The following is a 27,718-nucleotide window of genomic DNA, read 5'->3' as shown; positions in this document are numbered from 1 at the left end:
CAATTTTGAGTGAATTTTGGTATAAAGTGTGAAGTTTAGTCAAAGATTCTTTTCTTTCTTTTTTCCTTTTTTGTTTTCGGTCTACAGATGGCCAATTGTTCCAGCATTCTTCACTGAAAGTGCCATTGTTCCTCCATTGGATTGCTTTTTCATCTTTGTCAAAACTCATTATTGCATATCTGTGTGGAACTATTTCTGGATTTTCAATCTTGTTCCATCGATCTATTCCATTGACCAATCTGTCCCTCTTCCAGCACCAAAATGCCTTGATTACTCTATGTAGCATTCCTTAAAATGGGCAGTGATTAATCTCGCTCTATTATTCTCATTCAAAATTGTTATATCCATACTAAGTTCTTGTTCTTTTCCATGTTATTTTTAGGATATGCTTAATATGTGTACAAAGAACTTGCTGAAATTTTGACAGGAATTGCCTTAAACCTATAGATCAATTTGGAGAGAACGGACAGTTTACTATGCTGAATCTTCCAATCCATGAACATAATATTTCACTCCATTTATTTACGTTTTCTTTGATTTCTGTCATCAAGACTTTGTAACATTCCACACAGAGATCCTATACATGTTTTGTGAGATTACCCAAGTACTTCAATTTTCATTGAATTAATTACAAATGATATTCTGTTCATAATTTTGGTATCCGCATATTTATTGTTAGTACGTAGAAATGAGACTGATTTTGTTTGTGTTAACCTTGTACCCTGAGACCTTGCTGAAATGACTTATTAGTTACAGGAATTCTTTTGTATACTACTCAGAGTTTTCTATGTAGCTATCATATCTTCTGCAAATAACAAAAGATTTATTTCTCTTTGCAATTTCTATGTCTTTTATGCTTTTTCTTCCCTTGCCTTTTTGTGCTGGCTAGAATTTCTAGCACTATGTTGAGTAAGTATGGTGAGAACAGACATTTTTTGTTCCCAATCCTAGAGGGAAAGCATTCATTCAGTCTTTAACAATTAAACATCATGTTGCTGCAGGTTTTTGTATGTGTCCTTTTTCACGTTTAGAAAGTCTCCCTCTATCCCTAGTGCTCAGAGTTTTTAGTCATGAATTAGTGTTGGATTTGAGCAAATACTTATTCAGCATCTACTGATGATCAAATAATTTTTCTTATTTAGCCTACTGATACTGAGGGTTTTACTGATTGATTTTCAAATGCTGAACTAGACTTGCAAAACTATAATGAATCCCATTTGGTCATGGTGTATAATTCTTTTCATAAATTGCTGGATTTAATATTTTGTTGATGATTCCTACATCTATGTTCAGGACAGATATTTGTTTTTAATTTTCCTTTCTTATAATTTCTTTACCTCATTTTGGTATTACAGTAATACTGGCCTCATGAAATGAGTTACAATTTCTGCTGGAAGAGAATGTAGAAAATTGGCATAATTTCTTCCTCAAATGTTTGGTAAAATTCACTAGTGAAACCACTTGGCTTAGCACTTTCTTTTTTTCCAAGTTACTAATTATTGATTCAATTCTTTATTAATACATGTAGACTGATTCTTATTATCTATTTCTCATTGCATGAATTTCAGTAGATTGTGTCTTTCAAGGAATTGGCCTATTTCATCTAAATTATCAAATTTCTGGGCGTAGAGCTGCTCATTTTATCATTTTAATTTTAATTTTTAGGAACATAGACATTGATTTGAGACCTTTCCTCTTTTCTATCATTAGCATATCGTCCTACAAATGTCCCTCTCAGTACTGTGTTATTTGCATCCCAAATATTCTGATGTATTTTCAATTTCTTTCAGTTCCATAACTTTTTATTTTAAAAAGCATATATATACACCACCAACAACAAAAAACAATATATCAGGTAATATTGCTCCTAAATATATAAAGAAATTCTCCCCTCTTCCCTTTTCAAAAATAGTTAATGTTGGGGCAGCCTGAGGGCTTTTCTCCAATCATGTAAAAATGAACTGCTATATATATATATATATATATATATATATATATATATATAATGGAGCAATATAAAGGTTTCATTTACCACTTACTATATTAATGGTCCTTATTCCAGGTCGTGAGACTGAAGTGGGTTTTGCAAGGTTGAATGGAATGTGTCCATTCCAACATGCAGTCAGAAACTGGGGAAATAAGCCTATAGTGGGTCACAGATTCACGTGTCCATACTGTGAGTAAATCTAGTCAAATTTCAACCTATCAATTAATCTTTATATGCTCCCACTCTGAAAGACAAACATGTGTTGCACATGGGATTCGTGTAAGTTCAGAGCAAGAGTGCAGTCATCTCCACAAAGTCTAAATATGTCCTCATTCTTAGGGTGCAGACACTTTGGTAAATAGCTGTTTGTTTCTTTAGAAAGGCTAGGAAAAAGGCTTACTTTACCTGACTAGATAGAGAACTTTGGTCTAGCCCAATCATGTTACCCTATTCACTTGTGCAAGTATTTGCTTTAGTGGCAGGCTGTGTTGAACTTGTTGCCAGTGAGACACCTAAGAAGTCTTTTGAGAGTCTTTTGCATAAAGTCTTCCTCCCTGATAAAAATACAGGGCCTTTTTATTCTGACTTGTATGTTAATACCTGAAGACATGGCACATACTAGGAGGTTCTGTAGCTTTCTTTTTTTTAATCACAAGATAGCCACAAGATAGAAAGGTTGACCTAGAGTCCTTACTGAATTTACCAACGCTGTGTGGCCTGCTTCTAGACTTTATGACAAATGAAATAATTAAATATTTTTACTGTTAAACTAACGTTTACTTACACATATTATTGCTTAAAGCTTAAAGAATATAAACAGATACATACTAAGAGTTCTTTTGCTCTTTTTCAATTTTAACTTTTCTTAAAAGAAAAATGATGGATTTAGAATGTAATACCATAATTTTAAAAAGTTTATTTTACAATTTAATATGCTCAAATGCATGTTATTAAATATAAGATGCAATCAAGATGGCAGATGGAACAAACATTAACTATATTCTATTCCACCCTGAACTGTGAACAACTGAAAATAGGTTTAAAAATAACTAAAAACTCTACAAAACAAAAATACATGGCATTGTCACCCCAGAATGATTTTCTAGGAAAACACACACATTGGATTTGTCTGAGAAAACCTCAATATACCAATTACCACAAGGAAACTCAAAAGCTAGCAAAAATGATTTATCAGAGTGTTCTTGTTAAAAATGGAATTCATAGCATCTTACTTCTCTACTCAAAACATTCCCATCACTTCTCACCTCATTAATAGAAAAGAACATTTTCATACTGTGGGCAGGTGTTCGGGATCCAGCATTATCCATCCTTGTATCATCCCCTACTATGGTCCCTATTATTCCTTCTGTTGCAAACACACTGACCACCTTGCCAGTCCTTCCTCAGGTCTCTCACACTTGCTATGCTCTCTGCCTGGAATACTCTTTCCCATTACAACAGCTTATTTTACTTCCTCAGTTCTTACAGGTCTTTATTATATTTTCACTTCTTACTGAAGTCTTCATGATACTGTTCAGCATTAGTTTACTGAATAAATTAACAAACCACCTATTCTAATGGTTAAGAACGGGTCATCTGGGGATGCTTGGGTTCAAATCTTCATACAGGCAATGTGTAGCTATGTAATATAGGGAAACTTATTTAACTTCTCCATGGTTTAATTAATTCATCTATAACATTGAGAAAACAGAAGTTTTCTCATAGGGTTGTTACTAAAATATCAGGAGATAATATATGTAAAATACTTTTCACAGTGCCGGGCACATAGGAAGTGCTAAAATGTTGGTTATGATTATGATGATTTTTTTGATATTTTGTTATACAATGATTAGAAATATCATTAGAAATATATTCACTAAATTATCTACATTAGTTAATTCGGGGTCCTTGGTGGTAAAGATATATTTTACATTACGTATTTTTGTATTGTTCAGGTAAAAACAATTATAAAAAATGTCTGTATCTGTACATAATGCCTGTATATATTATACAGATCTCTATGTAGACACCCATCTTCTGTTTGTCTCCTTTTCCTTAAAAACAATTTTAATTCTATTCATTACTTTCCACCAAGAAGTGATTATAGATATATTATTTTTCACATCTTCTATGGTCCTCTGGTGAGACTGATTTATGATTCCTTTACTGCCCCAAAGGTCCAAATCTAACACCTGAGAGTTTTATTCCTTGGGGCCTTCCTTCTCAACTTCCCAGGTAGCCTGCTTTTCATTTGTTCCACAGCTGCGTGGTGGTACTTCTATTAAGAATATAGACCTACAGCTATCAAAACCAGCAATATACTGATGGAAATTTTAAAGCTCTCATAGACTCCCTTAGTGTTTTCCCCTCAAGAAATCCATGGTATTTCACTTCAATCAGCATGTAAATTCTGTTCCTAAATCCCTATCATGGTTGAAAATCATTTGTTAATCTCAAAAGGAATGAGACAATGTTTCGGAGGATTATTTTTGTTTCTTCTTATAATAATAATATTTAATTACTATTGAAAATTATAAGTAAAAATACAAAGATAGAAAATTTCAGAATGCCATTTTAAAAAAATATAAATTGTACAGCAATGAACATTTATATATCTTAAGATTTTAATATAATTCTGTGCATTATCCGATACTACATATATGCCTATGTATGTATATATGGACACACACATACATGTGTCTATATGTACATATACATCTTATAATGCCTTCATATTTCTCTTTTAAAATCTATGTGTGTATATTTATATATGCAAACACTATATATGTGTGAGCATACACACACTCCAATATTGTCAATTTACACTCTAAAATAAATGTACCATTTTATGTACTCAAAGGAATGGCCTTATTCATTTCACTCTCATTAATTATTTTTCTCACTCTTCTTCCTCCCCTTCTCCTTCTATTCTTTCTCCTCCTGTTCCTTCTCTCTCTGTTCCTCTCATTTTACCCCCAAAGAAAGGAATAATATAACTACTTTAAGTATGCATTCTTTTGAAATTGTAACTAAAATTATCATTATGTTACGAGCAATTTGTATTTTTTTTTAATTTTGTGAAAGGCATATTTCTCCCAGTTGCTCACTTTTATATCAGTTAACAGCTTTATGTCATCTTATTCTAATTTGCATTAATGATGTTTTTATGAAGAGAATTGTGCCCCCCCACACACAATTTACATGTTGAGGTTCTAATCCCTGGCACCTCTGGATATGACTATATTTAGAAATAAGGTCTTTTAAAAGGACGGTTATGTTAAAACGAAGCCATTAATGTGGGCCTTAATCCAATATGACTGGCATGCTTTTAAGAAGAGGAGATTGGGACACAGACACGAACAAAGGTAAAACCATGTGAAGACACAGGGAGAAGACAGCCATCTACAAGCCAAAGAGAGAGGCCTCAGATGAAACCAACCCTGAAAACACCTTGATTTTTGGATTTCCACTCTCCAGAATTCTTAGAAAATATATTTCTGCTGTTTGAGCCACCCAGTCTATGGTATTTTTTTTGTGACAGCCCTAGAACACTAACATAGGTGTTAATCACTTTCTTCAATATAGGTTGAAAATATATTTTCTAGTTTGTCATTTGCTTTTTATGAGCAAACTCCTTTGAAGTATGACATAATGCCAGAAAGTACAAAATCATAATTATACAGCTTCATGGATTTTCTCAAAAGGAGGAGACCTACATAACCACTCCCAGATCAGGAATTAGAACATCATTAGCACCCAGAATCCACTCTCATTCTTCCTCTGAACCCTCCTTACCTCCAAATGTAAAGAGCACTCTGTCTCTATTAACTAGTTCTACGTGGGTCACAAGGTACGTGTAAGTTCAGCTTAGTGTATATTGCCAACCAGTTTTCCAAACACCAGCAGCAATGCAGCCACATATGGGAGCCCCATTTTCTCTACATCCAGGCCCAAACTAGGTAATTCCAGTCTTTATTCTAGCCATATGTCTTTTCTTCACTTTAGCTATTCTCTTTTGCCTATAATCATAGAGCTTTAAATTTAATTTTTCTTTTGAGTATGAGATTGAGCATCTTTTCAAATGCTTTTTAATTAATTGCACTTCATTTTATATGGGACCCTTGTTCATCAGCTTTGACCATATTTTTATTGTTTCAACTGTCTTTTAATTGATTATAAGAGTTCTTAATATATTGAAAATATACGTAATTTGTTATCTACATATATTGTACACTTTGTCCATATTTCACTTGCCATTAAAGCTTTTAATGTCTTTTAATGAACAGAACTATTTAATGTAGTTCTTTCTATCATATTTTTTATGGTTAATGTTCTTTATGTGTTTTTTAAGAAATCTTTGGCCTATCACAAGGTCAAGAAGTTGTTCTCCTGCATTTGTTATCTTCTAGAGAGTTTTTGGTGTTTTTTGTTTTGTTTTGTTTTGTTTTTAGATCTTTAAAGCATCTAGAATATAGAATTTTTAATTTTATGATCTAAGATTTCTTTTTTTCAGGAGGATATTCAATTCCTCCAATATCATTCAATTTTCTTTTTCTTCACTGCACTGAAGTCTCACCTCAATCATAAATCAAGGCCACATATTTGTAATTCTTTTTATGGATTTCCTATAATCTTTCATTAATCTGTCTATTCCTGCACAAAAGCCACTTTGGTGGCAGATTCTCTCAGTTTTTGACTATCTGAAAATATGTTTGCTTTGTCCTCATTTTTGAAACATGTATTTACTGGGTTTGAATTTCAGGGTTAGCAGTTATTTTCTTTCAGATCTTCAAAGGTGACATTCTATTTTCTTTTGGCTCTCTGTTTCTTTTGAGAAGTCAACAGTGAGCTTTATTGTCCCTAATCAGGTTGACTATTATTCATTTAACTGTAAGTATATTTTCAAAACTTGGAAACTTTTAGGAGGGAAAAAAGGGTAGCATTAAATATCACACCAGAAAAAAAATACATAACCTAGATTATTTATGCAAACTGTGATAAACTATGACACAGAGTCACTAACTATAAAGCACTTAGGTAGGTTTTCTTTGCTTACTTTACATTATTGGACTTCTTAGTTTTTTTTGATTTTGGCTGCATGTCACATTGTCTCTATAGCTTTTAGAACTCTGATTATACTTAGGTTAAAATTTTTGAACTATCACCTATGTCTGTTGTTCTATTTTCTGTATCTTCCATTTGTATGGCTCTCTGTGCTCCAGATTAGGTGTTTTCTACTGACCTATTATCCAGTTTACTATTTACCTCCTTAGCTCTGTCCTTTCTAGTGCTAAACTCATCTACTGAGCTCTTAATTACAATTATTTTATTGTTCAGCTCTAGAATTACCATTGTATTTTTATTACAGATATCCAGTTCTCTGGAATTCTAGTTCTCTGGAGTCACCTATTTTGCTGAATATAATTGCAGTTTAAGTTTGTATTTTTATAAACTAGATGTGAATAACCTGTAGATCTCTTCCTATTTTTTGTTTCTGTCAACTCTGTTTGTATGCATGGTGATTTTTTCACTAAATACCAAATAATTTGTTTGTAAAATTTTTAAATTTCTAGGGTAATCTTATCCACAAATGGAAATAATTCATTTCAGTTTATGACTGTCAGTAAATTTAATGCAGATTACCTTAAATTCAATCAGAAATTGAATCACAGCTGTGTGTCCAGGCCTTTTTCTGATTTGCTCTTAATCCTTAGCTGTATCTTTTCAGTTGTATCAGATGAGGATTTGGAATGTTGACAAGAGCTCTACATACTTGGAAGGTCCTGAACTCAAATATTTGTATTTCTAGAAACATGAGACTACCAAAACTGTGCTCAGCCAAAGCTTTCCTCATGCTTTTTTATCCTCTTACCCTGTGGCATGTATACATGTGCAAAAGACTCAAGGAGAGAAGCAGTGCAGTGTATGAAGTTTACTTCTCTATGCTTCATTTATCTTAGAGATCCGGATTCTTTAAGTCACGGCTACCTTGGCATGTCAGAACTCTAAATCATTTTCTCCCCCATCCCAGGAGATTACCAAAAGGTTTCTTAACTCCCCTCTGTAATCTTCTTCTCAGCTTCTGAACTGTGTGCCATATATTTCTTGTGAATTGGTAAATAGTTTTATAGGAAAAACAGCTTAAAATGTTGGGCTTACTACAGAGGTTGTTTTTCCTTAATAGGATCTTGGCCAATAATATTATCATTACCTTGGTAACTTTTAGATGTACTTTAAATTGATGTTATTATTATCATGAAACTATTATTCACTGAAAAATAGAAAATAATGTTATATTAATTTCAATGATCCTAAATTTGTAATGTTTAAGAGAGAATGGTTCAAACATTAAAATCAAATTGACTTTATTCTTATAATTTATGAAATTTTCAAAATCATGTCAAATTTTTGGGTTGTGATTTTTTTAATAGATATTTTCTTGGGTTGTAATAACTATCTTCAAGTATTTTTAATCTTATCATGAAAGTTTTCTTAGTCTTTAACCAAATATTTCTGCATTAGAATTCCCCTTTGTGTGTGTGTAGATTTACTTGCTTTAGAAATCTAACCATTGCTATTCTAATTTTGACAGATTGCTTTTTGGGTCAAATATACAGCTTCACTCCACAGATTCTTATTATTTCATTTTAGATTAGTTCTGTTTTTTCTTGAAATCCATATCTTTCTCCTTCTTGCGATTTTTTTCGTTTCTTTTGCTAAAGTAATTTTACAAATGTAAAGTGTAGTTATATGATGAAAAATCTGAAAGTGAAATTAAAAAAACACTCCCATTTACCACTGCAACAAAAAAAATAAGATATCTAGGAATAAACCTACCTAAGGAGACAAAAGACCTGTATGCAGAAAATTATAAGACACTGATGAAAGAAATTAAAGATGATACAAATAGATGGAGAGATATACCATGTTCTTGCATTGGAAGAATCAACACTGTCAAAATGACTATACTACATAAAGCAATCTACAGATTCAATGCAATCCTTATCAAAATACATACACTGTTCACAGAACTAGAAAACATACACAGAACATACACAGTGTACAAATACATACACTGTTCACAGAACTAGAAAAACATTTTTCAAAATTTGTATGGAAACACAATGGACACCGAATAGCCAAAGCAATCTTCAGAAAGAAATACAGAGCTGGAGGAATCAGGCTCCTTGACTTCAGACTATACTACAAAGCTATAGTAATCAAGACAGTATGGTACTGGCACAAAAACAGAAAGATAGATCAATGGAACAGGATAGAAAGCCCAGAGATAAACCCACACACATATGGTCACCTTATCTTTGATAAAGGAGGCAAGAATATACAGTGGAGAAAAGACAGCCTCTTCAATAAGTGGTGCTGGAAAACCTGGACAGCTACATGTAAAAGAACACTCCCTAACACCACACACAAAAATAAACTCAAAATGGATTAGAGACCTAAATATAAGGCCAGACACTATCAAACTCTTACAGGAAAACATAGGCAGAAAACTGTATGACATAAATCACAGCAAGATCCTTTTTGACCCACCTCGTAGAGAAATGGAAATAAAAACAAAAATAAACAAATGGGACCTAATGAAACTTAAAAGCTTTTGCACAGCAAAGGAAATCATAAACAAGATGAAAAGACAATCCTCAGAATGGGAGAAAATATTTGCAAATGAAGCAACTAACAAAGGATTAATCTCCAAAATTTACAAGTAGCTCATGCAGCTCAATAACAAAAAAACAAACAACCTAATCCAAAAATGGGCAGAAGACCTAAATAGACATTTCTCCAAAGAAGATATACAGATTGCCAACAAACACATGAAAGAATGCTCAACATTATTAATCATTAGAGAAATGCAAATCAAAACTACAATGTTGTATCATCTCACACCGGTCTGAATGGCCATCATCAAAAAATCTACAAACAATAAATGCTGGAGAGGGTGTGGAGAAAAGGGAACCCTCTTGTGCTGTTGGTGGGAATGTAAATTGATACAGCCACTATGGAGAACAGTATAGAGGTTCCTTAAAAATCTAAAAACAGAGCTACCATACGACCCAGCAATCCCACTACTGGGCATATACCCTGAGAAAACCATAATTCAAAAAGAGTCATGTAACACAGTGTTCATTGCAGCTCTATTTACAATAGCCAGGACATGGAAACAACCCAAGTGTCCATCAACAGATGAATGGATAAAGAAGATGTGGCACATATATACAATGGAATATTACTCAGCCATAAAAAGAAACAAAATTGAGTTATTGGTAGTGAGGTGGATGGACCTAGAGTCTGTCACACAGAGTGAATTAAGTCAGAAAGAGAAAAACAAACACCGTATGCTAACACATATATATGGAATTTAAAAAAAAATGGTCATTAAGAATCTAGGGGCAAGATGGGAATAAAGACGCAGACCTACTAGAGAATGGACTTGAGGATATGGGGAGGGGGAAGGGTAAGCTGGGACAAAGTGAGAGAGTGGCATGGACATATATACACTACCAAATGTAAAATAGATAGCTAGTGGGAAGCAGCTGCATAGCACAGGGAGATCAGCTCTGTGCTTTGTGACCACCTAGATGGCTGGGATAGGGAGGGTGGGAGGGGGAGAGGGAAATGCAAGAAGGAAGAGATATGGGGACATATGTATAACTGATTCACTTTGTTATAAAGCAGAAACTAACACACCATTGTAAAGCAATTATACTCCAATAAAGACGTTTAAAAGAAAAAAAAGTGTAGTTACATCAGAATGCATGATCAGAAAATTAATTAAGATCTCCTTTGCCTAAAATTATCTTGAACTGCACTAACATATAATTGAGAGCTTTACTGGAATACAAGATTCAAGTGTCAACAGCATTTCTGTCTCAGAAGTTAGAATGCTGTAGTCTCTGATATCTGTTTCCATGAATCTAGAATGCCTCTTCTTTTCCTCTCTAGAAGATCTAGAAGATCTTATACACTTTTTTTTTGCCTGATTCATTAATTTTATCAGAAAGAATGTGTTTATAGATAGTAGAGATTGTTTTCTTTCATAAATCCTATTATACACTAAGCTACATTTTAAAATCTGAAGATTGTCTCTCTTCAGCTTTGTTTCACATTCCTTTATCATTTACTTAGTTATTTCATTAAAACTATGGTGCCCTGGGCTTCCCTGGTGGCGCAGTGGTTGAGAGTCCGCCTGCCGATGCAGGGGACACGGGTTCGTGCCCCGATCCCGGAGGATCCCACATGCCGCGGAGCGGCTGGGCCCGCGAGCCATGGCCGCGGAGCCTGTGTGTCCGGAGCCTGTGCTCCGCAACGGGAGAGGCCGCAGCAGTGAGAGGCCCGCGTACAGCAAAAAAAAAAAAAAAAAAAAAAAAAAAAAAAAAAAAAAAAAAAAAACTATGGTGCCCTGATGAACACCAAATGAGCCTTTTCTTAGAACTCTTATGGAGTAACTTTTTGTGGTTTTTTTTACAGTTATATTAATGGAATTGTAGTAAAGATACAAGGTAAGTCCCTTCCCAACACTTTAAAATATGAACAAATGAAATAAAAATATCCAAAGCCTGTGTAACTTAGGGAAACCAAAGTTTATATATCGTACACAGTTCTATTCAGGTAAGTCATTTCAATCTCTAAGATATTTTCTATTACCTTGATCAATGTATCTATAAATATTCTTTTCAATGTTTTAAAATTTTTATATTATTTCTCTAATATTGTCATATTGAGCTTATTTACAGTAGTTCAAAGTTATATTTAACAAGCTCACACAGAATATAGAGAGGTCTCTGTTACTTATTGTCCTAATATGTTTAAAATAGTTAACACTTATGTGAATTAAAACACTTAAAATACATTTTCTTCCTTTGAAAATGAATTTGTAAATTTCTATTTTTATTGAAATAGCCCACTTATTTTATTTATTACTATTTGTACTTACATAAGACATACCCATTTCCTACGGTGGCTCAAAACAACAGAAATTTTTTTGTCTCACAGTCCTGGAGGCTAGCAGTTCAAAATCAAAGTTTCAGTAGGGCTATGCTCTCTCTGAGACCTGTAGGAAAGAATCCTTCCTTTCCTCTGCTAACTTCTGGGTTTTGCTGGCAACCCTTGGTAATCATTTGTAGATGAATCACTCTGGTCTCTGCCTCTACCGTATTTTCTTTTCAAGCCTCTGTGACTGTGTCTTGTCAGGAGTCAGACTGAATTAAGGGCCCACCCTTAAGATGCTCTCATCTCAGCTAATTACATTTGCAACAACGCTATTTCCAAACAAGGCCACGGTCTGAAGCCCCGAGGATTAGGACTTCAACATACCTTTTACAGGGGAAACAATTCAACTTGTAACATCAGGAAAAACTGTAAAATATTTCAGAGTATGTAATTTTAAATATAACAGGGTACATAATCAATTATGTAAAGCCAAAATTACTGAACTGAGGAAGCTCAACATCTTGTGGTCTCTCTGCCAATCTAAATTTTAACCCATTTAGGTGATAATTAATTTTTTAATAGTCAATGCAATTCAGAATAGCAAATTAAGCAATTTGCTGTTTTACTGATTAGACAGAATTAAAATCTCAAGTTGAAAGCAGGCAGAGCAAAGGGAACCCTTCCAAATATCCTGAATATTTGCCTTTCTGTTCCCTTATAGTGTGAAAGTTATTATGACAATATTGTGCATGAAGTATATAAATGAAAGATATTGGAAAGCAGTAATATGTGGTTCAAGATAACTCAGCAAAACAGTATGTGTCTTTTATTAGTCTCAAATTGATTTTATTGTCTTTATGTTACCTTTTCCCCTTATTATTTTGTCCAAAAGAGTCTCAGATTTTGGTTGGATAAGCACCATGTAAGGACCATGTGAAATTTTGCTGGGCTCAGCACATACAGGTTCTGATTCAACAGGTCTAGGATGTGATACAGGTATTTACATCTTTTACTCTCCCCACCCCTATGATTCTAACCCAAGTATATCACATATAACATTTTGAGAAACACTACTTTTTTGTTACTAGAAGTTAAACAATATTTTTAAGATCCCATACTCTTTTACATTTTGAACATTTTCCATCAACTTGTGAACTTTTTTCCATTGATTTTACTTTTTGATACTAGAATTTTGATCTACCCATGAGACTTTTTTTTTTTTTTTTTTTTACAAAACTTCCTGAACCAAAAGGAGCAAGTGTAAATAGATTATAAAAATGGGTGGGACTCGGGCCTCCCTGGTGGCGCAGTGGTTGAGAGTCCGCCTGCCGATGCAGGGGATACGGGTTCGTGCCCCGGTCTGGGAGGATCCCATATGCCGCGGAGCGGCTGGGCCCGTGAGCCATGGCCGCTGGGCCTGCGCATCCGGAGCCTGTGCTCCGCAGTGGGGGAGGCCACAGCAGTGAGAGGCCCGCATACCACAAAAAAAAAAAAAAAAAAAAAAAAAAAAAAAAAAAAAAAGGGTGGGACTCCTTAATTATATACAGAATACAACTTCATTCTTTCTCATTACTACCTTTAATACTACATTGAAAAATATTCCCTTTCCACACCTGGATGATATCAAAGGCAAATCCTATAGTTTTCCAGGCAGAACTGAACATTAGAACAATTCCCTTATCATGCATTCATAATGCCAGTAATCTGAATCCATACTTCAAGCTCATTTCCAATGTAACTTCCCTCTATTCAGCTCAAACCAGTCAGAGAAACTTGCAAGAAGAAACCAGGTGCAGTCTGCTCTTTTCCCATTTTCATCTTGCTTTGTACTTTACCCCTCTGCTCATCATGCTATTATAAATCCCTCCACACGTGGTCTGATGAAGGGAGATGAGGTAGGGCACAGAGAGGTCTCAGTTGTACAGTTGTATATTGCCTTCTGCTGTTTTGGTCTCTCCACCCCAGTGGCTGGCCCTGTCTGAAACAGGTATTTGAAAATGGCTCTAGCTTCACTACCTTCAGTCACCTCTTTGCCCAATTCTAGACATGTAGGATGTTCCTACTGCATCTCTAACCATTCTCTGGTATCACAAGCAGCTTTGGCCAGACTCTCACTTTTTTTGGCTTTTCCAGAAAAGATTCAAAAATGGAATCTTTATGCCTTCTAAGTTCAGAGGCCTAGAGCAATCTAATTCAAGAACGTTTTCATCCATTCCACTTTTGCAGCAATGCAAGTGGGATTAAGCTATTTTACAGACCAGCAATAATCATTTCAGGGGATAAGATGTCATTCTACACCCCTGGTAGACACCCTCACACTTCAAGGGGGTTGCTCCCTTGAAGCACCTCATTTGTCTTTCTCACAGAGGTGTAATAATGATACATAAATCAGTCTGGTAACTCTCTTCAAAGAAATTCTCACTCATTCTCTCTGATTAACCTCCTGTCTTTTCAAAGACATAGGCTAAACACTGATGACTGTGGAAATATCACTGATTTGTTTTGAGACCTCTAATGCAAATGGTTAAACGTCTCCCATTTGAACTTTGATGCCTATGTTTTCAAGTGATCAGCCTCAGCCAGGAATCTCAGCCAAACTGTACTGTCCTATTTAATATCCAAGTGCAGAAGATTCCTCTAAACTACATAGTTCTATTAAGAAGGTAAGTATCAAAACTGTATGCCGTACAGACTGCCCAAAGTATTACCTAGATTCTGATCATCTGAGCTGTTTCTCTTGCCTGCTGGGATGAAGGCCAGGACGTATGGTGCACAGGTCTCTGTCAATCTTATTTAAAGTGAATAAAATTAGTAGTTGTATGTGGGATGAAAGCTGAAGAAAGTAACTCTAAATCTGGGGAAACATCCAGTGGACATGAAGGAGAAAAGGAGCCAAATTGTGAAACTGAAAACCAGGGGCACATGAGCCAAAGAGAAGCACAGCAGGCCAGATGGAAGGAGACATGGAACAATTCCAGAGAAATGAGGTGGCTTTTATCTACTCTAGCACAAAGCTGAAGAAGACTGGCTAAGGCACACGCAAGGCAGCTCTGCCCAGTTTTCAAAATCTTCCGGTGTTTTTGTGTTGTTGTTGTTTTGAGAAGGTTCATGTATGCTTAATTATTTATTTGCCAAGTTGTCTTGAAATAAAAACTACATTTATTATTTCCACTGTAAGTGAATCTTTTAAATGTTATCATCCCTCTAAATATCAAGATATACACAATGGAAATAGCACTTATATGACTATATTCCTTTAACGTACCGTCTCTTTTGAGGACACGATATTAACTGAAGATTTTCCATTCCTGCATACTGTTTTAAAGTGGTTTACAATTTTATTGATATTTTACTTTTTGAGGGGAAAAGAACTTCGTAAGATCTTCATCCTTATTAAGCTACTTTTTGGTTTGGTAAACTTAAAAAATCATTACAATTTCTCTCCGCCTTCCAAAATTATTTTAATCTCATGACTTTTAGGCTATTTAAAAATTTGATAGTGTATTATTTGCTCCAACTGAGTTAAATTAACACATTCTCTTCTATGTCAAGCTCTCTCTCTCTTCTGGAAACCAACTTTTTCATTAGTGATTCTAATCATCTTTCCTGATTATGAACAATCTCTCTCTGTATATCTTTATCCATGTGTCTCTACCTATCTGTGTTTTACTCTCTAATTTGTCCATATGTATTTTCTTGAATTCCATTCCCTCCTCAAATTGATTATTATATCATATACAACTTGATCTTATATTTTGCCTATAGTTGAAGCAGGAATAGTACAAATGACATTCTGCATAGGTCAGAGAGATTTTTAATATTTTTTAAGACTTTAAGCATAAACATCAGATGAATCTTGCAGCTGATACATGAGGCATCATTATGGATGGAGGAAGAAGAACTCTGCACTCTGAGGCTTTGAGACACTTTGCGTAGGAAAAAAAAAAAAAACATTTCCACCCATCAGGCAAGAAATTAAATGGGATTGTTAATGTTCATTAGGGATTCAAAAACCTAATAGTAATCACCTATACTGCTTTCAAAAAAAACCTAATTATTCCCCCAGAAGACCAGAATTCCAGATTTAGAAGGTCTAGGTAATGGAAATGAAAAGAGGGGTTATTTATTTGTTTGGTTATTTATTTATTTATGATTCTGTAAAGGAGCAAAATATACCAGTTCTTGGTAGGTTGGTTCAGAAAACCAAAATATGCTATGTAAAATATTTCAAGTGTTTCTTTTTTGAAAAAGGAAAGCTTAATGACATACTGAGAATTATCACCTTTCCCCAATTCCTTCCAAAGACAGCTATTCAGCTAAAGGCCATATTTCAAGGGTATGTGAAGAAGGAGATACCATAAAGTAAGCCTACCTCCTGAGAGAAGCACATTAAGAGTATAACGGTGGGCAGCTTCCACGCACCACTGTATGATGGGGCCTGACGTGGTGGTGGTGACTCAAGAATCGAGCTGAAAGGAGTCAACTCTATGCATGACATGAGATATTCCTGATGCTCTCTGAGAGGGCCAGTAAATTAGACTGAACTTAGGGAATTCCTTCAGTATGTCTAGGAGGATTTGAGGGCCTGTAGTTAAATAGAGACAGAGTATTTAGAGTCTTTCAGGCCGTGCTCAGAATCAAGGATTTACAAGAAACATTAAGCAATACTACTGCTTTGTTAGCTCAGTTGCCAATAAAGAGTTTGGCTTTTATGTCACCTGTGTTTATTATACTTTCTCCATTCCACACTATATACAATTGGCCAAATATTTTGTATGCATATTGTTAGTTTTAAGTTTGAACATGACACATATTGTGGGTTGATGAGCACAAATTTTTCAACTACCACTACAGAGAGGTGAGGGAGTCTGACAAAAAGTACCTTTTCTAGATTCCAATGGAGGTATTTTAGGACAGTTAACCCACTCTATGCTAAAAGTCAAAGTCTGACCAAATCACTAGCCCTCACACTTCAAATTCTCTGGGAGCTCAGCTAATTTATCTCTGTCCTAATTTCCAGAGGTGGCAGTAGATTTTAGGTTAGAAAGTCAGTGAGTTTGATTTCTGGCTGGGGATGTGGATTTCACCTCCCATGATCACTCAGATGGTGGATAACTACCCCAAACTAGGAAGTGTATTTAGATATAGAGGAACCCAAAGCTGGCAAATGCTCTCATTACGGTGTGTATTTTAAAAGGAACTGTAAGAAATGTGACATGAGCTGAAAATTCAACATGCAACACTCAACCTCAATCAGAAAAGTGGTATTGGAGGGGAGATCAAGATGGCGGAATAGGAGGATGCAGAACTCACCTCCCCCAACAAGCACATCAAAATTACACCTACATGTAGAGCAATTCTCACTGAAAACAAACTGAAGACTGGTGGAAAGACTCTTCTACAACCAAGCCTGTAAGAAAGATCCACATGTAGGAAGGGAAAAGAAGTGGTCAGGTAGGGACCTGTGCCCCTGGGAAGGGACACAGAAGAGGAAAGAGATTACACTAGCTATTCCATCCACATACGGGGCACCCTAGCCCTGTGGGTTTGACACCAAGGGGATGAATCCCCTTAGCTGGCTTGAAAACCAGTGGAAGTGACAGTAGGGCTGTAAGAAACCTCGACTGCACTTGTGAAGAACAAATTCATGCTTGCTTACTCGTGAAACAAGGATTGTCAGTACCAAGAATACTACTTGGTGTATAGCAGATGCTCAATAAATGTTGACTGGCTTACTGGATAAAGGAGCTTCAATTTCTTCAACAATTTTATTTAAGGGACTGAAATAATATCTATTTTATGTTTCTTATAAGAATTGGAGGTACTATTTGTAAAGAACACATTTAGTTTATAACTTTAGGGTCTGGCCATAGTGGGAAATCAGTAAGTGCTAATTCTCTCTCCATCCTTTTTTTCTGAACACACATTTACACACAAGAGCTAGCTCAGTTACATTTTTGAACTGATGAATACATTAATAGCCATGATTATATATAAGAGAAAATTTTAGTTTTCACACTTAAAACTAGACTTTAAAATTGCATTATGTATATGAAAATTGCATATTAGCAAGCACTGCTTTCTTATTACTTTTGTCAAACTGATTTCTAATAGAACCACATAACATATTTTGTTAACTATGTAATATGATGAATGAAAATATGGGATTCACAATTTAGGCATGTCAAATTAAGCTGAACATAGAAATATTACATCAAACATATATTTTCTACTGCACATAATTTTAAATGGAAGGCTTTATGTCAAATCAATGTTTACCTACTTATCCAGACCTCAAAATGGTATTTACCATTCATTTCAATCATTATGAGAGTTCTGCTATTCTTAGTTGATCCCTCAAGCATTAAGACATTTAAAACATATATCTTGCACTTGGGTTTCTGTAGAGAACTGTTTATCACAAATAGCTGAGTGGTAACCAATTAGTGTGTTATCTCAAAAACAATCTTACTTCATTATTTTCCCCAATGGATTTAGTCATTTATAAAATATTTTGTTATATCATATTATTATATAATGGTATACTATATATGTCTATTAAACCTGTCACTGTGCATACCTGTTAAATAGAAAGGTAAAGTTTGGGGGTCCTAAACAAGAACAGATCATGTATTGTGTACTATAATCTATCACACTTTAGGTGAAATAATTGAAATTACGGTAGTCCAGATTTGGATTGAATCTATTCACACTGAAAGTCTTTGTTTTCCACACCTTTGACAGTGATACGGTTTCATTTTGTTATTGGTTTATTTGATAGCACCGAATGAGATGAGTTTCGTTTTTATATTTCGCATTCTCATTTAATGCATTCCTCTGACACAGCTGGGAACAGCTGCAGTTGTAAACTCAAATGATTATGTGGTTTCTAAAATGAAGGAAAACTAATAGAACTGATAGAGCACAGTTTTTAAATCAAAAGTTAAAATGTTAGGAAAGATTCACCGTTCATTTGTAGCTTTAGGCCAGTCTGATCACTCCCATCAGTCCCAATAAAACTAGTTAAGTTGAGTGTAATTCAATTACTATGTATAAAGGCAGGTAGCCTCTCAGGAGGGTGTGAAAAACATTTGTTGCAAATATGTTTTATGGTGTGTGAAATAGTTTGTATTTTTTACAGCATGTATAGGAAGTAAATACTTTTCCATTTGGTAGATAACCAAAAATCTCAGGCAAAAGTACCTGAAGATAAATAAAGGAAGCAGAGTGCAATTTAGATGTTCATATTATTTTTAATATTTTGTTTCTTTTGCTGTGACGTGTGTGTGTGTGTATTTGCATGTAGCTCAGACTCTCTGACAGTGAAATGGCTGAATTTTGCATCTTGTCAGATCTCCAATCAAAAATAAGATATAAATATATAAAAATACAAAATATATAAATATGAATATAAATTAAGTAATAACCATTTGTAATAACATTGATTTTACTTCATAGCAAATTTTAAAACCCAGCAGTTATTGTTAATTGTTTGCAATATAACTTAAACGGACTGGACATAGCAAAGAACTACATAGCAAGCTTGTAATTACCACTGCTTGCAAATATTAAATAAATATCTACATGTAAAACAATTTCCTCCAGATGCATACAAAGTGAATGAACCAAACATCTGGTACATATCTCCATACTCCCTCCCTTGATTTGCATAGGCACTCAGGCTTGAAACAAAATATCAACTGTCTGTGGCATAAGACTTCATTATCTAGATTATATTGCTTAGCTCACATATTTAATTTCTAAAAGCCCTACTGTTTCTTTCTGGCCCTTAAAACTATAAATTATAGAGCAGTATTTGAAATAGAGCAAACTCATACTGGAATACAGAATATATTTCATATACAACTATAAGATTATCGAGTTTATTCAAAATTGATGTGACTCAATTATAAAACTGTAAACTCTTATTTCATGTAGAGAAGGAGTTCCCTCTGAGTAAAGGGCATATAGATTGCATTTCACACACAAGAAAAAGAAATTAAAAGCAGAAAATAGAAGATTTTGTTCTACGAAATTTAGAGCAAAGTTTAGCATATTTTATTTTAATATTTAAGAACATAAAATACAACGGCTTTTGAAAACACAAGCAACACTAGCAGGGAGAATTTTCATACTGTATATGAAAATATTCCTTTGAGCAACAAATACCATTTAGCTGTGCTCTGTTCTTACTAGAACAAACCCCTAAAGGAAGGAAGTTTCAGCCGAATTTTCTCATTCATCATGAAATGACATTTTGCTTTCAGTTTCTATAACCCAACCTGGTTCTTTAATATCTGCCCATTTTATTATCTAACCGATGTGAGGACCTCAAAAAACATAAATCTAAAAAGCCAGTACATTTCTGCCAGCTGTGATCTGTGCTAATGTGAAAAGAATACATTGAAGTATTGGTTGGCATCTCCCCCTAAACTGTACACATGCAAGGCTGCTCTCACAAATATGCAGAGATACGCTTTCACAAATTATGTTATTGAAGATATGGCTCCTGTGCATCAGCTAGTAAGCCTGACTTTGTTCTCTAATGTTTTCTTATATATTTTTAAAGTAAAAGTCTTATATATATGTACAATGGGTGAAAATACTAAACCATAATCAGTGGATTAGATGAAAATTATTAATCCAATCAAACCATATATTTCAGACCACTGTGGTTAAAATATATCCAATTATTTTGCTAGCTCAGATCATGTTTCTTTTGTACAAAGAAAGAGCAGGATGGGGTAAAGAAAGATGCAAAAGATGGAATTATGGGAAAATAGTGAACTTATGTCCCTGAAATACTAACCCTGCACCCGTCTCTCTGGATTAAAAGAACAACTCACTTTGTTATACAGCAGAAACTAACATAACACTGTAAAGCAATTATACTGCAATAAAGATGTTAAAAAAAAAAAGATACAAACTTATACAAGAATTAAAAAATATTTTCTTACTGAGTGCCATGATCTGGCTCAAACACAAATGCAGCAGTAACAAAATTATTACATACATGATCTTTTTGTGTGTGTGTATGAAAGTGTTATTTTTGAAATCACAAATGCAGAAAAAAAATTTTTTTAAATTTTTTAATTGTAGTTGATTTACAACATTGTGTTTTGTGTTAGTTCCAGGCATAAAATTTATTTCTTTAATGTCTAATCTGTGCTAGATTTATTTTTTGCTGCACAAATATTTAATTCTCAGTTGAACTTGAGATAAGCATGAATGGATTTTATTTTTAAATGAAATGAGATCATTTTTTGATTTGTGGTGACCTAAATGGGAAGGAAATCTAAAAAAGAGTGGATATATGTATAAGTGATTCACTTTGCTGCACAGCAGAAACTAACACAACATTGTAAAGCAACTATACTCTAATAAAATTAATAAAAAATAAATAAAATGAAATAAGATAAAAAAAAAAAAAGAACAACTCAGAGAGCCTAGAGTATACCTTATGACCATGACTTCAACCACAATCTCCAGTGGAGAAGGCAAGTGAATAGATTCATCCTCTGAGCACTAGGCAAGAGCTAGGGAAATGGTATCAAGAGACGAAAGCCATATATTCTACCTTGAAGTCCCAGGAGAGTTAGTGAGCCTCTCTCTGCATCTCAGCTACTGGGTAATACCTGACCAGCTAGTTTTAACTCAGGCAGATATTGTTCCAGCATCTACTTTTACAGGTTTGTCATTATCCAAGTGATCCCATAAGCCTGCCTTGTAGAGCTAATGAAAATAAACTCTAATAATAAACAAATAATAAACAATAATAATAATAAACAAAATAAACTCTAATTAAAGAAAAATAATATAAATCAGCTCACTGAAGGAGGATCAGTAACCTGAGGGAGGAAGATCCAGCTGAAAATACAAAATTATTGGCTCCTATGGAACTATAATGAATGGAAAAAACAAAAACAGGTTTTAGAGAAACTATAATAAAAACTCCCAGTGACATAAAATTACAGTGCAAAAAGCTTGCCAGCATTAAAAAAGGAAAATGAAAACATGACTTTTACATGAACAGACTGAATAAACAAACTAAAAAATAGAATGCCACCACTGAAATCTGAATTAATATTCTGAAAGATCAAATGGAAATATTATCTGACAACAAGAATATAAGTTCCAAGAAGGCAAGTACACATCTACATAACTTTCTATGTTATATTTTAAGCACCTAAAACAGTGGAAAGGTTTGTTAATGAAGACATAATCAACACATAATAAGTTAGAGATTAAGAATGAAAAAGATAAGAGAAAACATAATTAAAGAGTTTAAAGAGTATAAACTGAAGATAGGTGATGTAGAAGGAGAAAATCATTAGCTGATGATATAATAAATACAGAAATGCCAGGACAGATTATTTGGCAGTGGAGAAATGCACTATATACACATACATATACACATACATATACATATTGTGTGTATCTTAGTGAAAAATACAAGTGACAGAGTAATATGTATAATGTGATCCCAGTTTTTATAAAACAAAAACACAATTATGTGTATCTAGATAATTCAAATATTTTTAAATGAATGACTCAATGTGTATATGAACTTGAAGAATGGCACATAAGCATAACAGCAGATATTTATTAATGTTTACATCAGAGGGATGCAATGGGGTGCAAGAGTGGCAGTTTATACCTTCTGAATATTTTATTTATTGTTAAACTTTTTAATAAAGATCAATTCAAAAGGAATACACATTACACATAAAAAGCAAATAAGGCTAGGGAATCTAAGATGTTAGCGGCTATGAGTCTAAAAGGCAATATAATACTTGATTATTATCACTATAATATGTGATAGTATAAAATTCGAGAGTGCAGACACCAGGGTTAAACTGCTTAGACTGAAATTCTGTTTTTTCTATAAAGAAGTAACAAAGCTATAGGAACATTTTCCTCTCTCGTAATGGCTCCAACCTCTTGTAAGGTGGTTGTGAAGATTTATGAATTAACAAATGCAAAGAATTTAGAAGAGTAGAGGGAACATAAGGTCTTCAGAGATCTTAGTTGGCATTACTGCCCTGCTCAAAAGTTTAACAAAGTGGACCGACTACAGGGCATTTTGGCCACATCAAAAATCCCTGATGACCCTAGCAAATTTGAAACTCAGAAATATAGGTGAAGTAAGTTTTACAAAATAACCCTCTCTCACAAGTTCCTCAGTCAGTCTGGACTTGGAAGGTAAGCTGAATTCTCACCTACTGCCCTCAGACTGATAGGATAATTTGAAACTGACTCTTTGCTCAAGGCCTGTAAACAGTTTGGCCACTTCCCTAGATATCACCGCATGCCAGGGCACCTGCAGGGAGAAGAGATAGAAGAGGACACCACTAGGCCAGTGTGTTCTGGCAGAGAGGGAGATTTCCTAATATCTCTCCTCCGGCTCCCTAAATCTGAACATGTTGCTGTAGGTAATTCTAAAGGTGAGGTACAAATATTCTTGGGTCAGGTTGCAATTTGTATTTTCCTGCTAAGGGATTTTAGAGCTTTTCTTGAGAGCAATTTTTCAAAGTTACAAAATATAACTGAAATGAGAATAAAGGTCTGTACCTGGAAAGCCAGGGATAACTACTTTGCAATGTGGCACAGGTCAGTACTTCTCTCATGTATAAAAGTATGTGTAGTGATTATTCATCAGTATCTCCCCTCATCCAATTGGTAAGATGAGCTACTCATTGTATTGTAGGCCATCTTCTCACAGGTTTTTTTCATTTTAGAAGATATATAATTTGATGACAGCTTTGATTCAAGGAAGGATAAAAAGGAGATAAACTTTCTGAATCTTTCTTCCAACTTTTAAAATCATAACCACTAATTTATACTTTGTATTGCTCATATTAATATTACTTAAATTTTACTTAAATTTATTTATAGTAAAATTTAAATTTTACTTAATTTTACTTAAATTTTTAAATTTAAATTTGTCTTTTTTTCTCTTTTTACATGGAGTGTATTTTTTTTTTTACAGACAAATTAGTATATGTATGTCGGTGTGGCTGTGTATGCACGTGTATGTGTATAATGCAGTTTAACATGAAGGTGCTACACCTCTCCATTTACTTATCTACCTACCCTCTATGTGTATTTAGTGGGTGACTGCTACTGCTTTGTAGTACAGCATAATTTATTTAAGCGAATCTGTATTAAAAGCTACTAATAGAAATGTTGTAATATACATACTGTTGCATGTATTTTTGTGAATTTATCTAATTTTTCCCTTCACATAAATTTCAAATATAGAATTCAGGATCAAGGACTTATATTTTTTTTAACTTTTTGATACCTAATGACAAGAGTTTGCAGTATACTGCACACAGCCAAAAAAATATCTGCTATAAGCCATTTTAAATTTGTCAAGCAGAAACATTAGGAAAAAATACATCAGATTATTGTTTTTCTTTGCATTTCTTTGATTACTAGTATGTGTTTGTACATATCATCTTTGGCACCTATTTCTTTTATATTTTCCCTCAACTCCTTAAATTCAGAGGGTCACCAGCATGAAGTATACTGGGTTTGCAATATTCTTGAGCAGCTTGGGAGAACACAGCACGAATGACCCCAGGATGAGGGAGGTAAAGTAAAATAATTACAAAATGCTGAGAAGTAAGCCATCTTTCAGTACGAACATGAATAAAATTCTTAACGTTGTCAAGAACCCACGTGAGAAAATTGTAAGATGGCTGTCAGAACAAATGCTGGGTGCAGTGCCAGAGTGAGAGGACATTGAGATGCATCAGCTACAAGCTTTCCTTGAAGTTACTCACATTAATGAAATTTTACCTACTGAGTACCTAATTGTATGGAAGACTGTGCTAGAAAGAATTCTCGTTGCAACTTGGAAGCTTAACACAAGTCCAACATATAAAATAATGAACGTCAACAAGAAAAAGAAAGAATGTCTCCTCAAGTCCTTTTTTAATTCCTTTAAAGACTGCCAGCTGGCAGGTATACAAGCTGTGGGTTTTTACAATTAAACCCCCTCTAAAATATGGTTTCCCCAGAAGTACAAGACAATGAGTTAACGTAAAACATGGGATGTTTATCTAAATAATCTTCCCTTCATTTCAGCCGTATACCCTAACCAATTATGACTCAGTATTCCTTATTATGAATAATAACCATCTTACTTTCAAAGCATTAGAGTTGACTTGACTTGATATTTTTCTTTATTGCCTAGCTGTACAGGTTGGGCACATTTCACAGCCTGGATTACGCCTGGAGATGCCTGGTCACTTATAGAGGATCAGGGATAAGACACTGCACTCACTGAGTCTCTATAGAATGAATATGCAAGAAGTTAAAGATTAAACAGGGGTCCCATTAGCCTCATAGACCAGTGTAAAAAGAGGAAGTCAGATGTTCTAGATCCAACCTGAAAATTGGGTAGTATCTCCAACAAATTTAGTGGGAGGATCCAGACTGGGAGCATAATGTGAGAAAGTTTTGGATAACTCCTTATGCCTCTCTCATTTTCTGCTAAAAACAAAAAAAACAAAAAAACTATTGGGACTAAGTGGAAGAAGGTTGTTCTCTTGCCTGGATCACTTATCTTTTTCCCTCCTATTTGCTTTATTTTTTATTTGAATCATCACCTTAAATATCTGCTACCCTACATTTCCTTTTAGCACAATTTGTCCCACCTCTAGTCAATGCTCCAGTCTCCCTTTCATTAGGTTAAGCCACCCACTGCCCATTCCACTTAATATGGAGATAAATGTTTTAAGACAGACTTATTTATATTCTGGAATTAACAATATGCTGACTGAATGACCTTGAGAAAATCAGTTAGCTGCTCTGTGCTTCAGTTTTCTCAGTTGTAAAACTGCATTAACACCTAACTCATGGGACTTTTAAGAGATAATTAAAAATTAACATATAACGCTAAGTGCTTACTGTATGCCAGGAACTATTCTAAGCACCTTTCATATATTGACTCATTTAATACTAACCTTTAAGATAATCCTCTGAAAGACAGTGTCATCCCTATTTGACAGATGAAGAAACTACACTGCACAGTGGTGATCAAATATCGAAGTGTTGCTTAACGATTTAGTGATGGAGTCTGGACTTAAATGTAAACAGCCTATCTCCATAGCCCAGAGCCTTGACCTCCATCCTGTGCTGACATAAGGAAGGTCAATAACCGTTAGCTCCCTTCCCAATTTCATCAATCCTAACTGTAAAGAAAACTAAAAATGAAAGAGAAAGTATAAGTGATTAAGTAATGTTCCATCTAAGCAGACAGTTTAGGGAATGTCTGATTTATTGATTTTCATCTTCCAGGTGATCTTTCTGGTGTCTTGACTGACTTTTCTTAATCAGGGATGAAAAGAATTAGAACATGGTCACAGATGCTAGCCACTCTATGTTCCCTGTGGCACCTGGTCATCTTTCCCTTCCAGGTTCCATCCCCTAATGTCTCTTCTCAGTTAAGAGCTGTCTCTCTGGTAAAGCTTGTTGTATCAAAGGAAAGACACCACTCAAAACTAAATCCTACCTCTGTTCTCTAGTTGCCTGACATATTTCTAAGAGAAAAACTCCAGTACAGTATGTTTGAAAGTCTTGTAACCCAGAAATTTAGTCATTGTCCTTCTGATGCATCAAGTCTCACTAAAAGTAAGTGAAAATAAGAAGCAGATACTGAGGCTTCCATTATATGATCTCCCAAACACCAATTAAGGAACTCATTCAGAGATTTTTGGGGAATGATAAATTTTGTTTACTATTAAAATAATGTTATTTTATGAGTCAGTTTTTTGTGCTGCTTGTTGTATCAGTGTAGTTGTTAACAATACCGAACACAATACACCTCCATTAGATTCCTTTTATTTCTTAACTACAGGAATTCTGTACCAACCAGATAAGCTAAATTGTGCTGTGTAACAAAACAAACACAGGATAGCAATGGCTGACAACATATGGTTTATTTCTTACCCATGTCGACTATGGTTTGGCTGCAACCCTGTTCAATGTTCATTGCAGCACTATTTACAATAGCCAGGACATGGAACCAAACTAAATGTCCATCAACAGGTGAATGGATAAAGAAGATGTGGCACATATATACAATGGAATATTCCTCAGCCATAAAAAGAAACGAAATTGAGTTATTTGTAGTGAGGTGGATGGACCTGGAGTCTGTCATACAGAGTGAAGTAAGTCAGAAAGAGAAAAACAAATACCGTATGCTAACTCATATATATGGAATCTAAAAAAATGGTACTGATGAACCTAGTGGCAGGGCAGGAATAAAGGCGCAGACGTAGAGAATGGACTTGAGGACACAGGGAGGAAGGGGAAGCTGGGACGAAGTGAGAGAGTAGCACTGACATATATACACTACCAAATGTAAAATGGATGGCTAGTGAGCAGCTGCTGCATAGCACAGGGAGATCAGCTCAGTGCTTTGTGATGACCTAGAGGGTCGTCACAAATGTCTCAATCCGATGAATCCCTATGTTTAGTGAATCCTTGATTTCTTAAAATAGGTCCTTCTTTCCTGACAGACATACCTCTGTCTTTAAAATTAACCTTTTGGCAAAAATTCAGATAATATGTAGGTACATATTTTTCTCACAGTGATCTTATTATAATTACTACTGAAAAAGTGAATTAAAATGCCTTGATTGCCTCCAAAATAAGTGTTTCAACTAACAAAATAAGAAAGGATTTGATATCTTGGGAAAACTCATAACTGAAAAATTTGATATATTTGACTATACCTAAATAAACACCTTTGTAATACATAAGACAACAACA

This window comes from Mesoplodon densirostris, chromosome 9, assembly GCF_025265405.1.
Source record: "Mesoplodon densirostris isolate mMesDen1 chromosome 9, mMesDen1 primary haplotype, whole genome shotgun sequence".
Lineage (NCBI taxonomy): Eukaryota > Metazoa > Chordata > Mammalia > Artiodactyla > Ziphiidae > Mesoplodon > Mesoplodon densirostris.
This window is presented reverse-complemented; position numbering follows the sequence as displayed.